The sequence below is a fragment of the Podarcis tiliguerta genome (genome assembly GCF_965153285.1).
Source record: "Podarcis tiliguerta genome assembly, chromosome: 6".
NCBI classification, from domain to species: Eukaryota; Metazoa; Chordata; class Lepidosauria; order Squamata; family Lacertidae; genus Podarcis; species Podarcis tiliguerta.
Window position 1 is genome coordinate 34635088 of NC_139539.1, and position 5820 is coordinate 34640907.

Below are 5820 nucleotides of genomic sequence, written 5' to 3' on the forward strand. Positions count from 1 at the left end.
CCAGCCCAGCCCAGCCTTCCCTCACTCAGTGCCTCTGGAGCTGGAGGAGGGGGTGGTGGTTGTGGCTGCGGCTGCAGCAGGGGCAGCAGCAGTGGAGGGACCCAGCACTGGAGGGCAGCAGGTGCCTGCTTGCTTGCTGCCCGGCCCACCTACCCTCACTCTGAAAACAGAAGTGTGGCACTCAAAACGAAAGCTATACTCAGAACAGCGCACGTTCAGCTTCCGAAAAAAGTTCCAAAACCTAACACTCATTTCCAGGTTTGAAGTGTTTGGGTTCCAAGTAGTTCAAGAACTAAACTGTTCGAAATCTGAGGTACCACTGTATTTATTTCCCCCGATTTGAACTGTATTTATTCCTCCCCCCGTGGTGATTTTCTTGAGTCAAAATGAGAGTACCCCTAAACATTTTTTAGAAAAAAGCACTGAGTTAGACCATAAAATTATATATCAAAGAAAAGATAATTTAATGAAGAATATAATGTAATAATTTTTATGAAAGATTATTTATTACCACAGCAGTCATAAAGAAGAAACGTGAAACACACAAAAAATGAGATATACAGGTTAAATTGCCGTGTTGGCCCTTTGCGATAAATAAGTGGGTTTTGGGCTGCAGTTTGGCACTTGGTCTCTAAATGTTTTGCCATCACTGCACTATAAGGTAAATGTTTCCATAAGAAGATAGCTCTGAGCGATCCAGCCCCTCCCCCCATTTAAACCTATTGCCAATTTCCCTAAATCACTCCAACTCAGTTTTCTCTCATTAATCAGGCACTGGGGACTATACCTGCAGTCTCCACTCAGGTCCATGGTATCTTTCTTCTGAGGTCTCTCAGGCATCTCTCAATACTTCTGCTGCATTCTAGGCTGAGCATTCGTTGCTAGCTCAGGTATTCAGCAAGGCTGCTGCATCTTGGCTTTAGAACTCTCTCAAAGGCTGTTTCTTAGACCCTTTTCTGTGCAGACTTCCTCAAATCCAGCTAGTGATTTCAGCTCTTGTGTTCCCTTAGGTGTTTGAAGCTTCTAGGCCTAGATGTTTTCTTCAGTTGAATTTTCCATCCTCTTCCTCACATACCTTCAAGCGGTGCTTTTTTCTGGCAGCATGCAATGGTACACAGTACCATCACTGGGGGGCGGGGGGGGGGAGGTAGCAGGAGGGTTCTTGAACCCCTTCAGAGCATCACTCTCCTTTCCTAAGCTAGGCAAATGCTTCCCGGGCTTGGAGAAGGAGGCGTGAGTTTGTGTCCCAGCAGAATGTTGGATGGTATGACCAGGGCCAGATTTAGGTTTGATGAGGCCCTAAGCCACTGAAGGTAATGGGGCCCTTTATATGTCCAGCTGTCCTTTGTCAACAACAAATTGTCACTGTTTTTTGGTGTTGAATATATGCTATATGGTAATTTATAGACCTAACAGGTATCCAAAGCCATTTGCACACAACAAATGGGAGCCTACACAACACAAAACACTGTTGCTGTATGTAAATTTTATTTTATTTGTTTTTTATCTTTATTTTGGAAATGTGCATCCAGTTTTTAATTTCCTTTAAAAAAATTTGGGGCCCCCAAGAGAGTGGAGCCCTAAGCTATAGCTTGTTTAGCTTATATGTAAATCCGGCACTGGTATGACCCTGTAGTGAAAATAGGCACGCAGAGTCAGGTACTGAGACTACAGAAAAAGGTATGGGGTTGCAGCAAGTCATTTAATTATCATGCCTCATGTAATAACTATATTTCAATATCTTAATGAAGTTCCAGTAAAGCATGTCATTGTTTTACATGTAATTGTTTTTCCTGGCCCCAATGAATTTTTGCACCCAGGGCAATCGCCCAGAGTACCAGCATCATTTTTTCTTGTAACAAAGCACTGGTCAAAGCACACAAAAATCAACATTCATAGAGGTCTGAGACCTGCCTTTTATGCCCAAACAGGGTCTCTCCAGGCAAATGTTTTAACTTTGGATGGAATTCAGACCCCGCTCTCCCCAGTCAGGCCAAAACTGATGCGATCAAGCAGTATGTTCACTGCCTTAATCAATTAGAACTCACTGGTTTTCAATCCACTGTGTCTTAAGACTGAAACCTCAATCTCAGAACAATTTTTGTTCTGACACAAAGTGGCAGTTAATTGAACAGCCACCAGCAATCTCCCCTCTGATATTTTGCATACATCACAGCTCTTAAAAGAGAACTGAGACATTTTATAGCCACTCTTCCATTTTTAAAAGTGAATTTCCTTGTCCATTCTTTTACAGTGGTACCTCGGGTTACATACGCTTCAGGTTACATATGCTTCAGGTTACAGACTCCGCTAACCCATAAATAGTGTTGTTGTTTAGTCGTTCAGTCGTGTCCGACTCTTCGTGACCCCATGGACCAGAGCACGCCAGGCACTCCTGTCTTCCACTGCCACCCGCAGTTTGGTCAGATTCATGTTTGTAGCAGAAATAGTACCTCGGGTTAAGAACTTTGCTTCAGGATGAGAACAGAAATCGTGCTCTGGCGGCGTGGCAGCAGCAGGAGGCCCCATTAGCTAAAGTGGTGCTTCAGGTTAAGAACTGTTTCAGGTTAAGTACAGACCTCTGGAACGAATTAAGTACTTAACCTGAGGTACCACTGTATATATTTTACCCCAGAAATAAAACCTGATTTCTTCAAAGGGGCAAAAAGCAAGTTCTTATGTCCTGGAGAAGACTGAGCCCAAGTTATTTTCCTTATCATCTAGTTATCTATAGGGTTTTTTGTATGGAGAAATATTCCATTAGAATTAGGTGTTGCCTACCACTGACAGATACCTGTACCTATACTGCCACCAAGTGTCTGCATGAAAGTTCACAGTCTGATACCTGATGCTTTTCTGAGCTCTGTCCCGAATGGTGTTGGCAAACACGTTTGAAAATCAGATGGCAAATACCCTGGGTTGCTCTCAACCCAGGGCAGACAATTCACAGCTACCTGCTGTATATCATAGCAATGCTGCTGCCTGCCACCATCACCGGTAGCTGCATCATGAGGGCCTCACTGATGCCAGGGATGCCACCAGAAGACATTTTGCTGAGCATCCCCCCCACGGCTGGCATCAGGCTATACCAAGAAACAGCAGAGAAGAGGATGAACATAAAGACTTGTGAAAGGGTGGAGTGAGGGGCACAATGGTTATATCCTGTCTCAGTACCCCAGAGCATTGAAAGACAAGAGGCAAGTTCCTGGCAACCTATTTATTTACTTAAATCAGGAAAAAAGGAACCTTTGTCCCTCCAAAAGCTGTTTGGCTTCATCAGCCCCAGGCAGCATGGCAGTCCCTCGTAGCAAAAACATAGAAGTACGCAGAACACAGTTTCCCTCTTTCTGTGCCATACTGATTTGGGGTTTATTTTTCTCAGTTTAATGCTAACTACCAAAATGGTCGAACTTACCCACTCTAGCATTAGGCTTTGAGCTGCCTAGTTCATCCTGGAATCTTGTTGTGCTTTTAATGTTGCTAATCCATTCTACCCAGTATTATTAATGCAGAATGAGTAAAGAACTCAGCATATGCTTCCATCGTTTTATGGAAGCACACTTTCTTTTTGGAATTCTTTAGTTAGATTTCCACTAGATGGCATGAGCATTCCATTTTTTGCTCCAGGTCTGGGGCAAACAACATGCTGTATAACTTTCTGGAGGGATAGCTGTGTCAGCCTGTGACGGCAAAAGAGCCTTGTGGTTCCTTAAAAGCCAGCAGACTTGTTGCAGAATAAGCATTTGTGGACTAGAGCCTGCCTCATCAGGTGTACAAAGTTTTATCATCAGTTGGCAGGTTTTATTTATGCATCTTTCTAAGTTGCCTTTGAAAACTATAGCTGTGCCAAGTTGGTTTACATTAAAAGACAATGCAGGTATACAATGCATTTCATATGTTTTTTGGCTGTTGTTGTTTTTTAATAGCAACCATCTGTGGGCTGGTTGTAGTGCTCAGGATTGTGACTGTGCTGTATGGAGAGGGTTTTAAAACTATTTCCTCCCATGCTGATGTCCTGCCCCCACCTGTTATTTGCCCCCAGATTGATCCAATGGGAATCTTTCTTCCTGGATAAAAAGCAGCTGGGGGAGGTGCAAGTTCATTAGGACTACAGTATGAGAGCAAAGGGTTAACCTTCTGCATACAGTGGTACCTCGGATTAAGTACTTAATTCATTCCAGAGGTCCGCTCTTAACCTGAAACTGTTCTTAACCTGAAGCACCACTTTAGCTAATGGGGCCTCCTGTCGCCTCTGCACGATTTCTGTTCTCATCCTGAAGCAAAGTTCTTAACCTGAAGCACTATTTCTGGGTTAGCGGAGTCTGTAACCTGAAGCGCATGTAACCCGAGGTACCACTGTACTGGTACTGATTCTGATCCCCCTCACAGCTGCTTTTTTAAAACCTGGATCATCAAGCTATCTATATACACATACATGCCTACAGAGCAGCTTCAATCCCATTTTTGGAGATGCTGGAGGATGAACCAGAGACAAGGAAACCATGGAAGGGGTGGGGGGGCGGGAGGAAATTGATGTTTAGTTTTCATTGTAATGTTTTATTGATGGTGGGGAATTGTAATGATGAGAAATATATCTACTGTCCTCTAATAACTGGGTGAGCATTGTAGGCTGTGGTACAGACCATGGCTATTTCAAGGCCTGGTGGAGCCTGGTTTTATTCCTTGTGCCAATAACTGGCTACTACCCAAGAGCCACAGGACTTGAGCAAGTGCACCTATATTGCTGCTGAACTCAACTTCCTCTCTTACTTAAAACCATGTAAAACTTGGTCCTCTGCATATTTAGCTTCCAATTAAGTGTGCCTATTAGGATTTCAGCTTGTTTGATTCCCTGTATATCCATATACCTCCTATCCTGAAAGCCTCAAACACTTTTACCATTAAAGAAAACATGAAGCCTTTCATGATATTAAGGCAATAATGACTTGGATTATTTGGAAGGCCTGTCTTTTGATGTTGTGTACTATCACCGTAGCAAGGCACGAGAGAAAATGAAGCATCATAGTCCAGCCCCAGCAAAGCTGTTTGCTAATATGAATACAAACCCAGTCATATATTGGCAGGTCTTAACAGTATATCATCTATACCTGCTAGAAGATCTTTTTCCTGTGACTCTGGACATGTTCTTCTCTGGTAAATGAGTTACTTTCTGACTGACAGGAAGCTGATAGCATCCTTCAGATTTGCATGCTGTCTGCACCTGAGCTCTTTAGCCCTGGAACCTTGAAGTCACAGTTGTTTGTACGGTCCTGTTGTCTGTCTTCCTTGCTTTGGTCCATTCTGCAGAACAGAACACTTGGAATAGCTGGTGTTATGAAATATTTTTTTCCCTTTGATCTAAGACAAGAGGGGGAAGAATGCCTTGTCATTTATAGTCTGGGTTCATACGGCGACCAAGTCATAAGATACTAAAGATTCAGAAGAGATGCTTCCTATTGATTAACGCCTTGTGTCTTACTGGTATACCAGCTTTTCTGATAAATTGTTCGTTTGTTTATTAAATTTCTATACTGCTTTATATTTTTAAGAAAAAAATCTCAAAGCAGTTTCTAAGCTACACAGAGGGCAGAATTCTTGTATTTCTGGGGGTTGGACTAGATGACCCTTGGGGTCCTTTCAAATATTATTCTAAAGCAATCTAGAATAAAACATTAAAGAAGAAAGTCAAATATAAAGGATATATTCAAAGCAGCATAACTAACAGGAAACTAAAATATTATCTTAAAGATTTTAAAGCAAAACATTACAAAGGAGGTCAAGTACAGAATGCACATGTACTCACTCCAATGACATCTCCCT